Source organism: Tenrec ecaudatus, chromosome 14 (genome assembly GCF_050624435.1).
Source record: "Tenrec ecaudatus isolate mTenEca1 chromosome 14, mTenEca1.hap1, whole genome shotgun sequence".
Classification (NCBI taxonomy): domain Eukaryota; kingdom Metazoa; phylum Chordata; class Mammalia; order Afrosoricida; family Tenrecidae; genus Tenrec; species Tenrec ecaudatus.
Genome location: NC_134543.1, coordinates 126539216 through 126561548, shown reverse-complemented (window position 1 = coordinate 126561548; position 22333 = coordinate 126539216). Strand labels below are relative to the sequence as shown.

The following is a 22333-nucleotide window of genomic DNA, read 5'->3' as shown; positions in this document are numbered from 1 at the left end:
CACAGCATCACATTGATGTTGGCCTTTTGTGCATACTTTTGCAAAATGTAACAATTTATTTTACTTTTGGCACCCATGATATACCATACTTCAAGACAAAAATTCATTTGTCATTAGAAAAAATATTTAGCAATATATAATTACACATTTTTGTGATTAATCACTATGCTTTAATTATGTTCAATTTGTCACAATGAAAATATATCCTGAATATTAGATATGTACATTATGATTCATCAAAGTATCAAAATTACAGTTATGAAGTAGCCACAAAAATAATTTTGTGTTTGGGGGGGGTCATCACAACACGAGGAACTGTATTAAAGGGTCGCGGCATTAGGAAGGTTGAGAACCACAGGTGTAACCAAAAAAGCCAATTCCACCACCACTGAGTCAATTCTGACCCATAGTCATCCTATGTAGGGTTTCCAAACTGTCAATCTTTGCTGGAGCAGAAAGCCTCATCTTTTTTCTGTGGAGTGGCTGGTGGGTTTGAATTGCTGACCTTGTGCTTTCACCAGCCCAATATTTAACCACAGTGTCATGTGGAATCCTTAAGAAAATTCTCAAAGTACTTACACCCACTCAACACATGTGATTTGTTTGGATGGTGTATTGACAGGTTACTAAACTTGATCTTTAAGTTCAATTGACTATTTGTATCTCAGGGTTTTGCATCATTGTTACATCCAACTCCTGATGGAAAATATTTGGTGGGGGAGAGCAACTGAGTGATGAGTGCTCAAGCAATCCTTCAGAGACTGAGGGAGCTTAAAGTATTCCTTATATAGCATGTATAGTGGTTTAGGTGTTACTGTTACTCTAGAGGTGATTTAAAGTACACAGGAGATGTGCATGGGTCGCATGCAAACAATATATCATTTTATGTAAGAGACTTACACCTTCAGATTTTGGTACCTGCTGGGAGTCCTGGTCCCCCTCTCCGTGTATACAGAGGGAAGACTATTTTAGGAGTAGAAGAAGGTAAACATAAATTTACTTTTGAGTAAATGAGCCAATAGATAGACTATAGATAACAGTACAGTACTCTCACTTGAAAAAGGAGACTAAAAAACCTGAGTAGAGCAAGTGTTTATATTATTAGCTTTGTTTTCCATATTCCCGTGTGAGAAAGAAATGTGAGCATTAATACTACTCGCGCACGTGTTAGACTCCTTGGTCCGTGTTTCAAGACGGGTCGGGTGGGTGGCCGACATCGCCCCGGAGGGCTCGGGGGAGCGGTCGCGCCGTGGGAGGGGCGGCCCGGCTGCCCCCCACCCTCACACCGGCATGCCCCCTGCGGAGGTGGACCCCCTGACGGAGGGCCCCCGCAAGGGTGGGCGCCTGGAGGGGGAAGAGCGCAGCAACTGTCAATCTTCCTGGGGCGGGAGGACTGTCAGTAACACGGGGCGGGGGGGGGGGGGGGAGAGTTCCCGCAGACCCCCGCGAGGGAGAAACCGGGGACCCCCCAGCCACCTTCCCCACCGGCCTTCCCAGCCATCCCGGAGCCGGTCGCGGCGCACCACCGCGGTGAAGGGGCCCCCGGCTGCGACGACGAACCCGCAATGCCACTCACCGAGACCCGCTCCTCCCGTCGCCACCGTCCGGGCCCGCCGCGGCGAGCGGCCGAGCGAGCGCCCCCCGCCGGGACGAGCCACGCCGGCACGACGCAGGGACGCGACACCCGAGGGAGAGGCGCGCATCGGCGGGCGACACCGCGGCGTCCCGCGGGCCGCCCGCCGGGGCACCCGTAACCCGGGGCACGGCCCGACGCGCGCTCGGCAGAGGCCCGGAGCGGCCCCGACAAGGCACCAGAGGTGGGCGCGACGGGCGCGCGAGCGAGCGGAGGTGGCGAGGAGAGAAGGGGCCGAGAAGGGAGGGACCGAGCCGGGCAACTCACCGCGACCGCCACCAGGGGGCTGGCGGCAGGCCGGCGAGGGCCGCGGACGCGGGGGACACGCCTCCACCTCCTCCTGAGCACCAACCTTTCCGGGAAGACACGCCCGCCTTCCCCCTCCGCAACCACCACCACCGCGGCGCGCACGCGCACGGCCCCCCACGGCGCCAGGGCGACCCCGAGAATCCGCGTGCGGCGCGAGGACGAGCCCCCAGGCCGCGAGCCTCAACGCGAGCCGCTGCTCCTCGCGCTCCGCTTCTCTTTTCCTCACGGGCGCAGGCGTCACCCCGCCACAAAGGCCGGCCCCGCCGACGCCCCAAAAGCCTCGAGCACCGAACCCCGGAACACCCACCACAAGCCAAAGCGAGCGGCAGGGGCGCGGGGGTAAAGAGCCGAGGCACGGGGGAGGGGGAGCGGCCACGCGCAGGGCCACACACCTTTGGTCTGTCCTTAGGGGGACGGAGGGCAGAGCCCTTCGAGTCAAGCCCCCAGCCGCGCAAGCCCCAGGGCGGGCAACCCGAGGGAGCGATTGATCGTCAAGCGACGCTCAGACAGGCGTAGCCCCGGGAGGAACCCGGGGCCGCAAGTGCGTTTGAAGTGTCGATGATCAATGTGTCCTGCAATTCACATTAATTCTCGCAGCTAGCTGCGTTCTTCAGCGAGGAACCTCTACGAGTCATAACGTTGTTTCCTTTTTCCACTGATGCGGCACGCCATCGCTGTCACCCGTTTTCCCGTTAGCGGAGCGGGAAGGGGAGACGTGCAGCAGGAGGGCGGGGGGGGGGACACGCCTCGAGCCGGCCAGAAGACAAAACGAAAAACCAAGACTTTCGGAAAGGTCGGACGGCACGAAAAGGAACACGTCCCAGAAGGACGAGCCTGGACGACGCCCTCACAGGCGCCCGAGTGGGGCTCCCCGGCACCAGAGACACGAGACGTGCCTCACGCGGCCTAAGCGGCGGCGGCCGCCAGGTTCCCAACTCCCGGCGACCACTGGGCCGGCGGACACGAGCGCGCACACGTCAAGGCCTGGGGTCAGGGTCCGCGGGGGGGAGGACAAGAAGGGGATGAGCACACCCCCCTGGAAGTCGCTCCCCGGCGGGCCCTCCCACCCCAAGGATCTTTAAACCTCCGCGCCGGGACTCGCTAGGTACCTGGACAGGGTGGCAGAGCAGAGGACGCAGGCAGACGGCCACTGGCTCTCGATGCTGAACCCCAGCCAACAGCCCAGCCCCCGCTGGGAAACACCAAGACACACCCGCAGCGCTGCCTGCCTGTGACGGCGAGGAGAAGGCGGAGGGAGGGCCCACGCTGCCATCACCGGGACACCCGTCGCACCCAGTGCACCGGCTACGCTCGACCCACGCGCCATCTTCCAACCCCGACCGCGAGGCCACCGCCGCCGCCACCACCACCACCACCTACCGACACCAGACCTGGAGATGTCCCAGCAGCCGGCCAACCGCACCTGCCCTTCTACCTGCGCAGCCCAAGGCCCCCCAACGGCGCCCCTGAGGAGCAACGGAGGCAACACATGGGGCTTCGGTTGAGCAGGCTGGAGGGACCAGCCATCAGGACCCAGAAGGGTGCCATGGGGAGAGATCTCGGAGGAGGGGGACAGAGTGGGAAGAGCATTGGGGGGGGGGGAGCACAAGGCAAGGGGGAGAGGAAAAGGCATGAGGATGACCAGCTGGCACAAGCCAGGGCTGCTAGGCCTAGGACAAGGATGGACCCACAAGGGGAGGGGAGCAATATACTGCCTTTCCCTTTAAGCTACTGAAAGATCTCGAGCAAGCAGTATCTAGTTATGGTCCAGATTCACCATTTGTAATTGATATGGTCAAGAATATGGCAGATATGGAACACTGGATCCCAGCAGACTGGAAAGCGTTGACGAAAGTGTGCCTTTCCTCTTCAGAATCCTTGCAATATCAAATGCTGTGGAAGGAAGCAGCCACGCAAGAATGCTGAGGATGGGATAGATATAGGGATTCACCTGTTGCTAGGACATGAGATTTATATCACAACTGAGGCACAATTAAACCTTGATGAGCAGACTTTTGCTCAAGTTAGAGAAGTCTGTCTTAAGGCCTGGGAGAAATTAATACCATCAGGAAGCAGACGGCCTAGTTACGTGACAGTAAAGCAAAGGAATGATGAACCTTACGTAGATTTTATATCCAGGTTGCAGGATGCTGTCCACAAGAATGTAACAGACAAAGGGGCAGCGGATAATCTTATTCTTACATTAGCGTTGGAGAACTCGAATACATTTGCCAGGCTGCCATATGCCCTTTCAAAGAACAGAGCACGCTGTTAGATTATATCAGGCTTTGCAAAGACGTGGGGACACATGATCACAGAGCCAACCTTTGAACCGAAGCGCAGGTAATAGAGGAAGGAGCTTGATACAGACCCCACCCAGAGAACATGGGAGGCAAGGTGTCTGCCGGCCAGAGCAAAGATCCTAAAGAGAAACTGCAGGCATCCCCCAACCTCACAGCAGGAGACCAGACCTAGTCAAACTTGCAGAACCCCAGTTCTGGCTGCTATAACCTTGATTAACCAAGAGAAGGCTCAGGAGCCCTCACAGCAGTTTGCTGATATTAAAGGACAGGAGCCTCTTATTGAAAGAGTAATACAGTTTTTATCAGGAAGTTTTAACCTAAGTACTCAAGAAATTCAAATTGATACTGGAGTCATCAGAGTTGTGAAGTAAAGCCAAAAGCTGTGATTACATCAGAAATTACTAAGAGCAGTAATTGGGGTTCGCTACCTAAAAGAACTATGGGATGTTTATTAGGAAAGTCTAATGTAAATCCTCAAGGTGTTCTGACTGTTGCTGGAATTATTGAATGAGATTATGAAAAAGTTAAGGCAGTGATGAATTCTGATATATCCTGGTTTGGCTTCCTTGCTTTCCTAGAGTAAAATTGTATGTCTATCAGGAAAGAGTACTTGAGAAGTCTGACCACCCTTTAAATCAAGGGGTCTTTTGGAATGCTGTTGTGGGGAAACGACAGCGCCCCCACATGGAATTAGAAATTGAAGGAAAGGGGATTTTAAACTTTGGATACAGGGTCATTTCTTTAAAGGGCATTCAGGAGGGCCTAAGACCTTCCCATTAACTTCCTCTAAATCCAGCATGGAAGAAATGAGTGAAGTTAACCAAGAGAGACGATTACAAGATTGTAAAATCATACAGTGTAAGAAGCCTGAAGGGCAAAGCGGCTTAATTGAGCCTATAATCTTATTGGTAAACTTGGAGAAAAAATGTCTGTTTGGTAAGTTACTTAAAGAGCAGCTGAGCAATTTATTAAGAATTTTTTCAGTCTTTCAAAATATGGTAAGAAGTTCTCTCAATTTAGCTCTCTCAGTTCTCTGAGAGTCAAAAGCCAAAATTCACTTAACAATGGAGGCTTATCTAACTAGTAGTTTCACTGGTTCAAGACCTAGCCAGGTAACTGAGAGTGCTATCAATGTTTTAATATTTACATTGTTAAAACAGAAGGGGGAAAAAAGGAATCTCATGTGTGACAAATTTCATTTAGTGATTTTAACCAAAAAAATTTTCTCCTTACTAAAAGTATGTAACAAAATGAGGGCAGATAAACTTGTTTTCACTTCTACAGAGAAAATTAATCCTAAGAAATCCGAAGACGATGGAAACCGCGTTTGGGATCCAGGTCCATTCACCTGAAGAAAAGGCTATGCATTTATGTTTTTACAGAATAAAGCTGTTGGCCTCTCCTTAGAAGAACGCAACCATGTTTGGAGAAAGACAGACAAGGAATAGATGGAGAAGCCACCCAATATTAATCATCATTCCTTTTTCAGGTTAATGACACCCCCAAGAGAGGGGCTATTTGTTTATATTTTCACAGGCAAAGGAGATACATGGATTTCTCTTCAGCCAGCAAGGCCCAGAAGAAAGCAAAGAAGCTGATGTGTGACCTGACCCTGTCCTGTTACTGAAGTTATCCAAAACGTCAAGAAGACCTGGCAGATTCCTGAGAATGGCTATTGCTGACTGCTGAGATATTTCTTGCATGGCTGACGCTGTCTAAAGGACACCCTGGGACACTATCAAAACTGAACATTTCATGCAGAAGTGGCAAGCGGACTCACATCAGCTCTGGGCCACTCAGGCAAAGATGGATGATGAACTCGGGGGGGAAGTAGCGGAGCTGCAGCAAACTGTTCAGTGGTTGGGAGATCAAATTATAGATCTGCAACATCAATTAATGCTGAAATGTGATTGGAAGGTAAATGATTTTTTTATAACCCCTTACCCATATAATAAGACATTGCATGATTGGGATTTGATTAGGAAACATTTGCAAGAGTTTAAGGGAAACATTTCATTAGATGTTGATCAGCTTAAAAAAGATATTTTCTATACATTCAAAGACAGGCTTGAGGCATCTCCTGGCTCTGATATAATTAAGCAATTGGTGAAGGGCATGGAAGAATTGGACCCTCGTGCTTGGGTTCAACATATTTCTCATAGCCTGGGTTCCAGCCTAACAGTGCTGCTCATTATCACAATTTTTGTCCTGGCTATCACGTGTTGCTTCTATAGAAAGCTAAGGCATATGAAGGAGAATCACACGGCCTCTACGGGCACTTTTGAAGTTCGCGCATGAGGCAAATACCGTGAGGAGCAGAGAACGGGAAGAGAGTGTTTTAGGATGAATCCTTCATTGTCTCGCAAAGGAGCCTGGAAGGCTAGGTTTCTAGTGGTAGGGGGGGGACCTCCACCCTTGTGAGTTGTAGGTAAGTCCTAATCACATGCTCATGACATTGTTCCTCACTTTACCCTCCTGTATGGTGCTGCTCTGAGGTTGTCTCTTACAAGCACATAGCTCGTTGCTGTGTGGCCAGCAGCTTTAACTATAGAAGCAGGCATTCCTATTTGGCTCTATTTCTTCCTGCCGCAGCATCCAGCTTCTCTCATACCTTCCTCCAATAGCGGATGGACATACAGGGACTTTATCCTCCAAGCCTGCATTCAAAATGTTTCTACTAAGCCTGAATTTTTGGCTATATTAATTAGATCATGGAGTTTTGTCTTGACAGCTTTTAATGTATAGAAAAGAACCATGTTGCCCATGTGGCTCTTGAATTTTATATATAAAGTTAAAGGGGGACTTGTGGGGGGAGGTCAGATGCTCACAGACATCCTCCCAGAGGGCGCTCAATTGACAGACTATATGGCAGGCCCCACTCCCTGCTGTTAAAGACAATGGACGCTTGTAGTCATCTATTTGGTTCTAGTAGGTGGGTTTACACCCTACTGACAATGGTTCCTATGGAGATCTAGAGAATAGGTCAAAGTTAAGCCGCCATCCTAAACCTAGGATCCGCCCATCTTGTCACATGTGTAACCCCAATTACTCCCCTTCCTATTGTGTGTATGTCCCTAGACCACCCCCCTCTCATTACTGTATTATCCATAGGACAGCCCCTTCCAGTGATGTATGTCCTCACCTGTAATTAGGGGGCTTACAGTCCCCGGAGAATATAAAAGGCCTGGGCTAGCATTAAAGATCTCTCTCCCTCCACATTGTCCATCGAGTGGGGCAGAGGTGAGCATGCACCATGCATCATGACCGACTCCATTTATTTCATTACTTCACTTCTATCTCTCATGCTCTCTATAACTGTACTAAGATCTTTACCTATTATTGCTGTACAATTCCGCCTACCAGACCCATAATGATGTGTTAGGGGCTGGCTTCCCCTGACACACACGTGTGTCCACAAACACCTGCACACATGCCAACAAACACCTGCACACGTGCCCACGCGTACCTGCACACGTACCCACACGCACCTGCACATGTACCCACAAACACCTGCACACATGCACACAAACACTTGCACTCGTGGCCATAAAAACCTGCACACGAACAACTGCACACATGCCAACAAACACCTGCACACATGCACACACACACCTGCACACGTGCACAAGAACATCTGCACACGTGCCCACGCACACCTGCACATGTGCACACGAACACCAGCACACATGACCACAAACACCTGCACACGTGCACATGAACACGTGCACATGGACACCTGCACACGTAACCACGCGCACCTGTGCCCACAAACACCTGCACACGTGCCCACAAACACCTGCACACATGCACATGAGCACCTGCACACGTGCTAACATATATGCCCACACACCCCTGCACATGTGCACGCACACGTGCGCTAAAACATGTGGCCACACAAGCACCCCACACAAACACACAAATGCTAACACACACGGGCACCCACACGCACACGTGTGGTAACATGTGAGAGCACACACGTACCCACATGTGCACACACACGTACACACAAGTACCCACACGCACACATGTGTTAATCGGCCAGGTTGGCACAACCTACATTAGCTATCTCAGTAGGCAACTGGACATCCCCTTACAGAAGGGTTGCACGGAGGAAACGAGCCAGTCAGGGTGCAGTATAGTACCAATGAAACATACAACTTTCTTGTAGTTCTTTAATGCTTCCTCCTCCCCACTATTGTGATCCCAATTCTACCTTACAAATCTGGCTAGACCAGAGCATGTACATGGGTACAGATAAGAGTTGTAAACACAGGAAATCCAGGACAGATAAATACCTCAGGACCAATATTGAGAGTAGCCATACTGGGAGGGGAAGGGGAAGGTGGGAGAGAAAGGGGAAATCAATACAATAATCCCCTCTCAGGGGGACAGACAACAGAAAAATGTAGGAAGGAAGACACTGGACCGTGTAAGTCATGAAAAAAAAATAATTTAAAAATTATCAAGGCTTCATGAGGGAGTGGGGGAGGGATGAGGAAATGAGGAGCTGATACCAAGGGTTCAAGTAGAAAAAAAATGTTTGAGGATGATGATGGCAACAAATGTACAAATATGCTTGACACAATGGGTGCATGTGTGGATTATGATAAGAGTTGTACAAGCCCCCAGTAAAATGATTTTTTTAAAAGGAAGAGGTTATATACAAGAGCAGTTGAATATTGAGAAAACATTCTCAGCCCAGTCCAGACCAAGTCCATAACTCTGATATTAGCCCATATGCCCAATACCAATCTGTAAAGTCCTCTTCAGACTCATGAAATACATGCAATGACACCAAATGCAGGAAGAACACAGGCTAGTCGGTGGGAGGTCTTGTGGATCCAATGGCATTATAAGCATCTCAGCGCTGGCAAGAGTCTCCACATGATTTCACCAGGTCTAGGGTTCTGGTTGCATCAGGGTAGGTCTATGTGTCTTCCCCTCAGGGATGTCTCACCAGCAGTTATCAGACAGAGAGAGTGTCTCCCACCTCCAAGGAGGATTACTAGAATTCCCAAAAATCTTCAGGAGAAAGTCATTCTCACACAGAGGCCTCACTGGCTATGCTATATCCTGACTGGCAGGCTAGACTCCACCCCTAGATTCTTAATCCTCAAATTGACACCGGATTATATAACTACCACATGCACCATCCACTAAAACTAATGATGAAGAAGCTGATGAATTTTAGCAGTGTCTTCCACCTGCAATTGATCAAACACGCAATCAAATTGAATGACAAGTTATTGGCAACTGGAATACAAAAGCTGGAAACAAAGAGGAAGGAACAGTAATTGGAAAATATGGTCTTAGTGACAGAAATAAAGTTGGAGATCACATGATAGAATGTTATAAGACTAACAACTTGTTCATAGCAGATACCTTTTTGCCAAAACACAAAAGGCTACTATACATGTGGATTTCCCCAGATGGTGTACACAGTACTCAAATTGAGTATATCTGTGGGAAGAGAAGATACTTGTATATACGTTCAGATTCAAGCTGGAAAAAAATTAAAACAAGGTCATGGGAGCCAAGTACAACCTTGGGTCTTTCTCACCTTAGTTTCAAGATCATCTCAGGTATAGATTTGACTTATTGAACACTAATGACAGGAGATGTGATGAGCTGTGGGTGTCAGAAGAGACTCTGAAACTTGTTTCTAATTATGGAGTAGTTAAGGCACTTCATAAGAAATGAAGTAAAACATCTGAATAGAAGCTTTCAAAGAGCACTTGAGAAGTAAAGTATTATAAGAATGTACAGATGTGCTTTATACAATTGATGTATGTATATGTGTGGGTTGAGATAAGAGTTGTATGAGCACCTAATAAAATGTAAAAAAAGAAAAGAAAAAAATGTGCGAAGACCTAGAGTTAGAAAACTAAAATGGAAGAAGATGTTTAAGATAGCTTAAAGTGAAAGAACTGAAGAAAAAGAATCCAAGACTTGAGTTGCTATAATGAAAGATTATATGGGAAAAATATTGAACTATACAAGAAGCATCAAGAGAAGATTGAAGAATACACATTACTCTACCAAGAAGAACGAGTCAACATTTTACCATTTCAAAAGGTAGCATATAAACAAGATCCAAAAGTAATAAAGGAAGAAGTCCAAGCTGCACTGACAACACTAGCCAAAAACAAGGTGCCAGGTATTGACTGAATATAATCAAAATGCTTCAACAAATTTATGAAGCCCTGGAAGCATTGCTGGAACGGGATTCTGGAGGGTCTGGGGCCCAACCACAATGATGCTATTTGGGATCCAGATCAAACCAGAATGGTGCTCTGGGGGCCCAGGCCCCCTCTGGAAACACCACCACTACCACTAACCCAAGCCACCACTGAGAGGATGTTTTGATGTGGTTTCTGAAAGGCACTCAGAAGCCTACTTCTCATGGGGTTCCCTCACCCATCAGAGCATGCTTCCATGGGGTCTCAGAGGTCCACCAGAAGTATGTTTCTAAGTGGTTCCTGCTCTGCACCCCACCCCACCTCACCCTCCTGCTCCCTCAGAGCATAGGCTAGTGCCAAAAGAAATTCAAAACAATTATTGTTAGTAATCATTGTGCTCTGCCCCTGGAAAATCTTAATAATCAAAGATTTATTGAGGCATAAACTCTATTAAGGAGGACAAACTAGAGTGCACCATTTGTAGAGCTGGTGTTTTCTAGGACTGGAAGAATGAAAAGTATTTTTTAATTGTTTTATTAGGGGCTCATACAACTCTTATCACAATCCATACATACATCAGTTGTGTAAAGCACATTTGTACATTCATTGCCCTCATCATTCTCAAAACATTTGCTGTCCACTTAAGCCCCTAGCATCAGCTCCTCATTTTTCCTCTCCCTCCCAGTTCCCCCTCCCTCATGAACCCTTCATAATTTATAATTATTCTTATCATATCTTGCCCTGACGTCTCCCTTCACCGATTTTTCTGTTGTCTGTCCCCCAGGGAGGTCACATGGAGATCCTTGTAATCAGTTCCCCCTTTCCAACCCACCCTCCCTCTATGCTCCCAGTATCGCCACTCATGCCACTGGTCCTGAAGGGATCATCTGCCCTGGAGTCCCTGTGTTTCCATTTCCTATCTGTATCAGTGTACATCCTCTGGTCTAGCCAGACTTGCTAGGGAGAATACAGATCATGATAGTGGGGAGGGGGTGCAGGAAACATTTAGGAACTAGAGGAAAGTTGTAATTTTCATCGTTGCTACATCGCACCCTGACTGGCTCATCTCCTCCCCAAGACCCCTCTGCAAGGGGATCTCCAGTGGCCTACAAATGGGCTTTGGGTCTCCACTCAGCACTGCCCCCGCTCATTCAGATTTTTTGTTCTGATGATACCTGATACCTGATCCCTTCGACACCTTGTGATCTCACAGGCTGATGTGTTTCATCCATGTGGGCTTTGTTGCTTCTGTGCTAGATGGCCCTTGTTCACCTTCAAGCCTTAAGACCCCAGACACTATATCTTTTGATAGCCGGGCATCATCAGCTTTCTTTGCCACATTTGCTTATGCACCCATTTGTCTTCAGTGATCGTATCATGGAGGTGAGCACACATGATATGATTTTTTGTTCTTTGATGCCTGATAATTGATCCCTTCAACACCTCGTGATCACACAGGCTTGTGTGCTTCTTCCAAGTGGGCTTTGTTGCTTCTGAGATAGATGGCTGCTTGTTTACCTTCAAGCCTTTAAGACCCTATATGCTATATCTTTTGATAGCCGGGCACCATCAGCTTTCTTCACCACATTTGCTTATTCACCCGCTTTGTCTTCAGCGGTTATGTCGGGAAGGTGAGCATCAAAGAATGCCAATTTAATAGACGAAAGTATTCTTGCATTGAGGGAGTACTTGAGTGGAGGACCAATGTACTTATGCTACCTTAATACTAAATACATATAAATATATATACACACACATAGATCTATTTCCCCATCCTCATATATAAATATATTTGTATATGTAAATGTCTTTATCTAGACCTCTATAAATACCCTTTTCCTCCCAGCTCTTTCCTCTATTTCCCTTGACTTTCCTCCTGTCCCACTATCATACTCAGTCCCCACCAGAGTTTCAGCAATTCCTCTTTGTTACATTACCCTTGATCATGCCCTACCAGGTCTCCCACACCCTCCTCAACACCAATTTGGATCACTGGTTGTTCCCTTGTCCCTGGGTTGGTTAACACCACTTCCTTAACCCCCCCGCCTCAACCTCCCTCTCTCACATGTCCCCCCGGAAATGTCGGGTCCGTTGTTTTCTCCTCCAGATTGTTCATCCAGTCTATCTTATTTAAACAGACCTGCAGAGATAATAACATGCACAAAAACCAGACAGAGCAAAACCGAGCAACAATATACAACAAAACAGAACAACAGCAACAAACTAATGACAAAAAAACCCCAAAACAAAACTCAACAAGAAAGAAAAGTTTGTAGTTAATTCAAGGATCATTTGTTGACCTTTAGGAGTGTTTTTCAGTCCAGTCTGTTGGGGCACCATGCCCTGGCCCCAAAGTCCACCTTCAGCATTGTCTGGAGAACCTCATCAGTCCATTTCCTTGCTATTCTGTTGCACCCGCTTGGTGTTTCGCCTTTGTGGGGCGGGATCAGATCAGGTGCAATTCCCACACTGTGTCTCCGGTGTTGTCCCCTATAAGGCTATGGGTCAGTGAGGGGCATCATGTCTCATAGTGGGGCTGGCCATGTGGACAGGTTGCTCTAATTGGGATCATTGTTCTCAAGGTCTGGTGGGCCAGGATGTGCTCCACTCTCCTCCTCTCCCTTCATCTGCTCCCGTGTGCTCTGATCAGATATGTCCCTCTCCCGGAGCTGTAATTCAATGCCATCTTTTGAAATAAATTCTTTTGGAGGGGGAGGGGCCTATTCCTATCAAGATTCTTTTTGCATTGTTTTTTTTTTTTCAAAAAATGAAAATCTGATTGTAAAATTTCTATGGGCATGTGAAAGTTTCAGTATAGCCAAAATAAACTTGAAAAATGATTAAATAGATTTGGAGAATTCACATTTCCTGATATGAAAACTTACCAAAAAGCTATATTAATTAAGATAAGGTAGTACTGACATAAGAGTAGGCATATAGATGGGTGGGATATAGAGTCTAAAAATCAATCCATACATCTATAGTAAATTAATTCAACAAGAGTGTCCAGGTAATTCAATAGAAAAAGCATTGTGATTTCAGCTAATGATGTTGAAACAGATATCAACATCAAAGAGAATAATTTTTGTCTCCTACCTTACACCATATGCAAACACTAACTCAAAATAGATTTTAAGACCTAAGTGTAAGAGCTACATATATTAAAATCTTAACAGAAAACATACATAAAACTTTGTGACTTTGGATTAGGGAATAGTTTCTTAATATCTCTTCCATTTTAAGCAATTATGCCATCTTAAGCATAAGCAACCCAACAACTTCATCAAAATTAAAACCCTTTGTTATTGGAAAGACACAAGAATTTGAAAAAGACAACTTACATCAGTAACTCTCTGTAACTCAGATATCTAATGATCTAGTATGTAGAATATATAAAGAATTGCTATGAGTCAACAACTAGGACAACCAATTAAAAGTTGTGCAAAAAGAATTAAAGACTCACTACTCTAATGATGTAAGATGAATATTTAAAAAATAAACTATACAACTCTAGTGTAGATTTAGTCTGCTAAAATTTTCTGTAAATTGAGGTTGAAGGTGAAGAAATATTAAAACAAGTCCATGAGCACCAAATTAAGATTTTGAGGATATTGCATCTGAACTTAGGGAGCATTTCAAAATATATTTAATGCATTGAACACCAATGACCTGATGATCCGTGAGAGATTATGAAGAATATCATGTATGAAGCAAAAGGTCATTAAAAAGACAGGAAATCAAGAAAAAATCAAAGTGGATATCAGAAGAGCCTCTAAAACTTGCTCTTAATTGTAAAGTAGCTAAGGCACATGGAAGAAATGATGAAGTCAAGGAGCTGAACAATAAATCTCAAAGGGCAGCTCAGGAAGACAAAATATTAAACAATTCACCAGTCGGCAAATGCAAACCCAAATAACAATGAAATGCCACTTTACACACACAAGAAGGCTATAATAAAACAGATAATAAGAAAAATTGTCCAGGATGTTGCAAAATCAGTGTCCTCATGCACTGGAAGATGGTGCATCCTTTTTGGAAAACAGTCTGGGAGTTCCTCAAAGTAGTAAACATCCTATCATGTTGTTATTATTAGATGTCATCCAATCATTTCAGACTTATAGTGACCCTATGCATAATAGAAGGAAAGCCTGCTTGGTCCTGCACCATCTTTACAATTATTATTATGTTTGAGCCCATTGTTACAGCCACCAAATCAATTCATCTTGTTGAGGGTCTCTTCTTTTTTTGTGATCCTTTTACCACAGAAGATATCCTTTCTCCAGGGACTGACAACATCTTCAAAGTATGAGAGGATTCTTGTCATCACTTCCAAGGACCATTCAGCTGTACTTGTTCCAAAACCGGTTTGTTAGTTCATCTGGCACTCTATTGTAATTTCAATATCCTTTGCCAACACTGAGTTCAGATGCATCATTCCTTCTCAGGTCTCCCTTATTCATTTCCCAGTTTTCACGTCCATATGAGGCCATTGGAAATACAACAGCTTGGTTCAGGAGCACCTTAGTCCTCAGTGATGTCTTTGCTCGTTAACACTTTAAAGAGATCATTTGCTACAGAATTTCAGGCAGCAGTGCTTTTTAAAAAATAATTTACTTGGGGTCATACAGCTCTTATCACAATCCAGACATACATCTTGTGTCAAGCACATTTGTACATTTGTTGCCATCATCATTTTCAAAACATTTTCATTCTACTTGAGCCGTTGGTATCAGCTCCTATTTCCCTCCCTCTCCCTCCCTTTCTCCTTCATGAACCCTTGTTAATTTATAAATTATTTTCATGTCTTGCACTGAGCAATGTCTCCCTTCACCCACTTTTCTGTTGTCCATCCTCCTGGGAGGGGGTTATATGTAGATCATTGTAATTGGTTCCTCCTTTCTCCCCACACCTTGCCCTTCCCCTCCTGGTATGGCTACCCTCAATATTGGTCTCAATGGGTTTATCTATCCTGGATTCCCTGTGTCTCCAGCTCTTATCTGTACCAGTGTACATGTTCTGGTCTAGCGGGATTTGGAAGGTGGAATGGGGTCATGATAGTTAGAACATGATAGTACTCCCTCAGTGTTCTTGTACCAGTAGTGTTCTTTAGGGCGATAAAGGCAGTGCCATTTCTCTTCGCCTTTTCAATCCCAGCCTAGCACACCATGAATGCATGATTCAACATGGCCTGTACCAATCCATCTTTGATGACTTCAAATTTTCTAAGACTCATAAATAGTACATTCCACATTCTGATTATTAATGGATGCTTCCAACAGTTTCTGCTCCATGAAGGTCCTAAATGTCTTGCTTCATCCATCTAGATCATTAACGTCAAAACTCCACTTGGAGAGAATATTGGAAGTAACCTGCTGAAACCCCACTACCATGGGTGGTATTTGAAATACCAGGTAGCAAACAGAAAGCACCATAATCTGACCAATTTACAGATGAACATAATTTCCAGTCTGATTGTGTATATACCAAAAAGACTTGACAGCAGATCCTCAAAGAGATGCAGGTATACCAGTGTTCATTCACAATAACCAAAGGGTTTCAATAACATAAGTGTTCATCAACAGATGAACAAACAAAATGTGGTACATTCAACAATTACTGCTCTGCCAAGAGAAATGAAGTATTGATACAGTAAGGATAGAACTTAAAGACATTATGCTGAATGAAATAAGTCAATCACAAAAGGACAGACACTGCATGACTTCACTTATATAAAAAGACAAGAAAAGGAAAATATTTAGATATCAAAGTTTATTAGTGGTTACTAGGGTCAGTATAGAGAAAGTGGGGGGTGGAGGGTAGGGGTTATGGAAAATCTACATTCATTATGGAATGGTATGCTTGCCAACAGATACTCATAATTGCTGACAAGGCTTAAACCTGTATATAACTGAACAGGCAAAAGTTGTGTGATATAAAGGGGATTTCGAAAATTTGTGGGAAACTTTCATTATTTTAAAATTTATTGGCAGTTATCACTGGGGCTATTGCTTGCTGCCGATTTGTTTGCTGGCCTGCTCTTCCACCTGCCTGGTCAGGCACAGGGCCTTGATGACACCAGGAAAGACATGGTCAACTCGGGTGAGTAGTGCCCCGCCCCCAGATCCCCACTCTCTCAGGCAGAGCTGTCAACACCTGTCGTTGCCCAGGAGCCATCAGAGACCACCACCCCCCGAACCCCCAGACAGCCAGCCCCACCTTGCAAGGACTGAGAAGTGCTTGGTAAACTCAGCAAGGGGAGATTCTGCTTTGTTCACAATGATCTCCAGGTCATAGTCAGTCTGCTTGGTCACCTCAGAGCTCAAGCCAGGTTGGCCATTGCTGCGACACAGAGGTAAAGGACACAGCCAATTCATTAACTATCAGCCAACTTACCAAATCATTCCTGGGGCCCTGCCTTGGATAAGCAATGCAAATGCCTCCATAAGATGCCCACATCCTCCGTCCTGATCTACCTCCAGGAAGTCCCCAAGCTTGATTCCAGCCTCTTCCCCACCCTAAACCTGTCCTCTGTCACATGTATGACATCATCTGTTCTGATGCCCATGTCAGAAAGCTGAGCGTCAGCTTTATTCTTTTACCCAGTACACTACCAAATCCAGCCCCGCCTGAAAATGGCTCTGATATCTCCTGTCTGCCCCTACTCCAGTCCCTTGGCCACGGCCACAACTCATTCTTGAACTATACTAACAACTTCCTACCTGCTCTCCCTGCATCCACACCTACACCCTTTCTCCAAGTACCTGCACCAGGTTCCACACTGAAGCCCCAGTGATATACCTAATGCTGCCATGACCATGTCCCTGCTCTGCTCAGCTCTCTCCAAAGTCTCCCTGCCCTCAGAAGGAAGCTGGATGTGAGTTCTTCGAGGCTGGTCTGTGCCCAACCCCAATCCTACTTGTCTTTTCAAACACCTGTGCCCCTTAGCACTCCAGGAAAGGGAGGACAGGCACTTCTCTTGCACCTTCATCCTCAATTGTAAGTGCCCTACACCCTTCATTTCCACTCCGCCCAGTATTGTTCGCATGTGTTTGCACGCCTCTCAGCAGCACAGATCACAGCAGCAGCCGCTGACTGCACGCCAGACCTTGCACTGAGTCACTTAACCCTCAAGTGAAACCATCTCATCTGGCCCGCTTTAGAGACGAACCAATAGAGGCCCATTGAGGTTGACAAACGTTCCCAAGGAAATTAGCTACTGAATAGAAGCACTAGAATGTGATCTCAGTTCTGACTGTAGGGCCCATCAGCCCACACAGACATGTTGAGGGCTTTTGTCTCTACAAAGGAGCTAGTATCTAGAAAGTGTGGTGTGAACCTTCACGGAATGAGCAAGACCAGGTCTCTGCACATAAACCACCCTGCAAACTCAGGCAGGGACTGGAACAGAGCTTTGATCTCTCCAGGGGGCTGTAGGCAGTCTTGTGGGGCACGGAGATGAGTTTCCCTAGAACTGCTGGATCAGGAGGAGAGGAATTAAGACTACAGTAGAGATCAGACTACCTGATAGCCTGGTGGGTTGCAGGCTGGGCTCCTAACCACAAAACCAGCAGTTGGAAACCACTGGCTGGGAAAGATGGGGCTTTCTACTTCTCTGAAGAGTTACAGTCTAGGAGGCCCGCAGAGGAAGTTCTACCTTGTCCACAAGGTCACTGGGTCGGAATCGATGGCAGTGTGTTTGGAGGGGAGTGCTGCCTCTTGTCATGCCAGCAGGTGCTCAAAGGAGTGGTGCGGAGCACCAGGGCCAGCCCCTCAGCCCTCATTGGCCAGAGCCACACCGCACCTGCATGATCTTGAGCAACTCTATGGCCTCCTTCAGCTTCCAGATCTGGGCCATGGCTTCGATAAAGCTGGAGCTTTTTCTAAAACCTCTTATTCAAAAACAAAACTAAATAAAAAATAAGCCCCCAAACTAAGCAACATACTCAGGGAATTTTCGTTAAAATAAGGATAAAATGATTTCAGGTGGGAATACACAGTTGAAATGGGGTTGGCATAAGTCTAAACATACGACAAGCTACTAGAAATGTCTTTAGAAGCAACCGAAACAGAAATTTCCTTTGGACAATAAGCAGGAGCAGCTCTCCCACTCCCCCACACTAACAAAATTGCAGAAATAATGGATCCAGTTCAATTGCCTGGATGTATTTTACTGCCTACTTTCTCTGCATGAAAAGCAATTAATTATTGATGGCAAATTTCTCCTGCCCCTCTTAAAGAAACCTTCCCTCCAGCTGTCTGTCCTCCATGGAGAGAGCTTTCCTCCAGCTTTTATTGTCCTATTACAAAAACAGGGTATCTCAAAAGTTAAAAAAAACCCAACAGGCAACATTTTGGAGGAGTGTTAGTGGGGACGTGGGATCTTCTGAATTTGAGGGGTCTTGCCCTTCTATGGAGACCGATATGCTTTCCCAAAGAAAGCCTGGCCCTCTCTTTGGCTGAGTTCCTGCTCACTGAACCCCATCTTTCTACAGCTGGGCCCTCCTCTTTCTCCTTACTTGCCACCTGCCAGACTGTTGACCGATAGCCACAAAACTGGGCCACCTCCATGAGGCCCCCAGTCCTGGAAGGACTTAGCCCAGCAACCTGGGAGTGCCTTAATGTCTCAATGCACGGAGGGTGCACTGGAATTTCACTTCAACACCATCAAGCCTGAGCGTGCTCCTTGCAGCCACCCTACCGGCTGGCAAGAACGAGCCAGGGAGTTTCTAGACCCGGACCCTGGCTCCCCACCTCCCCATTCACACCCCCACCCCTCCCACCCACCCACCCCCGCATCCCAGGGAAAGCTACTGCACAGATGACAAGACTGGGCAACTCAGGAGGAAGCCCTAACATTTTGTGCACCAGCTGCAGCCACTCGCTTTCTGAATAGCATTCACTTCTTCGTGGTGAGAGAAGCAACAGACCCCGGGGCTCACCTTGGAGCGAAAGAGGTGCAAGGGGTCTTCGGGATGCGGCACCGCTGTATGGAGACAATGGAGAAGGGTACCAGCAAAGAGAAGAATCTAGAACTTAGGATCCCCCTTTCTCCAACAGGGATTCTCCCCACGAACCCCAACCAATCCCAAAATGGGGGGGATGGGGCCAGCCTCTGGGGCACCCTCCCCCATCTCACCACTAGAGGGGCGCAGCATGGGGCAAGGGGTGAGGGGAAGAAGGGTGACTGCACCCCAGGAAGGCTGTTTGGGCCAAACTGGTCACCTCCAGACCCCCACCTGCGCCTCGACTACATAGTGCTCAGGCTGCAGGCACTTCTCTGGCACCAAGGCCCGTGCACAGCAAGTAGGGACCGCGCTGTGATCCTCACTTCCGGCTAGGACACCGCCACTTCCGGCCCATCTCGGCGCGACTCGGAATGGGAGGAGCCCAGCAATGGGCGTGATCTGGAAACACGGAAGTGAAAAATCAGTCAAGAGTAAGGTGACCAGTTTTAACATTAGTAAAGCGAGATACCATTGACGTGGGGCGGGGGGAGGTCTAGGGGTTCTTGATTAAAAATTTGGTCTATATGCAGCAACAAAAATGTTTATAGAACGTAAAATTAGTATAGTAATATTTTTAATTTCAACATAAGTACAATTTACAAATATAATACATTAAAATTATGTATAGCATTATTTTATTCTTTGGCATATTTCTCATTTGAGTGAATTTTTTTAGTAGATTGCTGTCGTTTAAAAGGTCATGAAATTTTTCACAAAAATTTGTTAAATTCTATTTCACACATAAAATGACTTTCAAAGTCTCATCACTTAATCGTGATTTTTCTGATGTCCACACTTTATTTACCGCAGAAAAAAACGCGTTCAGTAGCAGCATTAGTTACTGGTAAGGACAGCGTGAATTCCACAATTTTTAGTGCATTATTGTATGGAACATGGTTTGTTTCAAAATGATGAAATATTTCTAACCATTTGTTCTCTATTGTGATATTTGCATATGCCCAAGATTTAACCTTTTCCTTATCGGTATATTTTGTTAATAATGATACGTCATTAAAAAGATCATTTTCGGAAATATTACAATATGGGAAATTTTGAGTAATATGATCGAATGATTTTTGCACATTATTCCAATTAAGTTCTTGTTTTAATGTAACCCAATGTGTTGTACATGAGCCAGACAAGAACAAATGAGGCGTGAGATTGAAAGAAATAGAAAAGTTTATTATTTACAAGAAAGAAGAAGAAGAACCACCACCACCACCACCAACAACAACCACCACTACCACCTGTGCAGGGACCAGCGACCTGAGAAGAAAAAAATGGATGGCCGGTCCCTCCTGCTTAGAGACTTGGGTTTTTATAAGGTTTCATTAAACTGCTGAGCTGTGCAAGCAAGCTGGTACAGAAGCAGAACTTGCAGTTAAGCAGTGCAACTGAGCAAGCAGACTTTGCAGTTGCACAATTTCCTGGTACAGGATAGTCTTTTGCTGGTTTTTAGGAACAAGGGCTATTTGAGTTTTGGGGTTTTTTGTTTTTTTTTTGCTATCAGGCCTGAGGTTGCACTTTAGGACTGCTGCAGAATGATTGCTTAATATAAAATGGCTTTATTTAGGCTAACTATTACAAATGAAAATGTTCAATATCATTGTAATGTACCATCCACTCTTCTAAATAATCTGTGCAGTTACTATAGAACTTTTTAAAAGTGATTCATGATATCTGCAAGATTTATTGCACCTTGTTCTTCTAGCCGGCTTATACTTTTACGGATAGTTAACGGAAGAAAATTATTTTCTAACTGCTCTTGACACTGAAATTTTAAATTATTAACTTCATTTGCTACTTCAATTACCGAAATGTTGTCACCTTCAATAAGTGTTATAGCATTTTGAAAAAAAAGCTGCTTGATTGTGTACAAACTCTAGCCAAATTTTTGAAGATTCTTTTTCAAAAAACTCTTCTAAAATTTTAGGACATTTATCCTGTGATAGAAAGTAGGATTTCAAAGGATCATATATTTTCAAAATCCTTTCGACTGCTGACAAAAAAGCTAAACAGCGCATTTTACTGTATCCAAGTATTTTCTTATATTTGACGTCCTCAGTTTCACAGAATTCTTTAAGCATTTCAACGTGCACAGTGTATCTATCTATATATACATAGAAATAAGAATCTATTTTAATAACACTATTTTCCACATCTGCGGGCAACAAATCAGCAGCTGTTTGAATGGCGTTATGTATTATGTGCACTGCACAACCAACACCAATAATGTTTTGATTAAGGTTTTTGTTTAATTTCGTGTTGTCTGCACAATGTGCAATTATTTTATGTTTTAAATTGTTTTTTCCAAAATATTAACAATGGAACTGAAAATTATTTCAGAAGTTTCACTGGGCACAGAAATGAAATCTAAAATTCTAATTTTTATTCCAGTTTCTGAATAAAAAAATCTAATAATGACTCAAAATAACTTTATATCCTTATGATTAGATGCGTCAGAATATATAGATATAACATTATTTTTTTCTAGATTTTTGTTTAATTTTGAAAATGCATATGGGGAAAGCATATTACACACAATTGCCTCGGATTTTGTTCTAGCACAGGCACATTCTTTGTTGATTAACTATTTGACAACTTGTGATGTACAGTCATAGATCTGAAGGAATGATTGTGACTAATAGTATGAAAAGACGTAAGTCCTTCTGCTAATGCTAATTTCTTTTCTTCTTCTGCGTAAGTTGTTTTCCAAAAAAATTCCTGTATTTTGGAGGAAGATGCAGCAGTATTTAAATATCTTTTATGTTTCTGTGTCTCCAAGTGCTTTGAAATATTATTCTTCCTGCCATGCAAAATAGAAAATTCACCATTACATTTCACCATGCAATCGCTTTTGGTTTTTTTAATAAAAGGAAATTCACTTCTTAGCTCATTGTTGAA

The 22333-nt window shown here is 45.2% G+C and overlaps 1 pseudogene; it reads right to left on the bottom strand.

The window, feature by feature from the left end:
- Positions 1–2438: 2438 nt before the first annotated feature.
- On the bottom strand, positions 2439–2583 carry LOC142426884 (5.8S ribosomal RNA; annotated as a pseudogene).
- Between the last annotated feature and the right edge of the window lie 19750 nt (positions 2584–22333).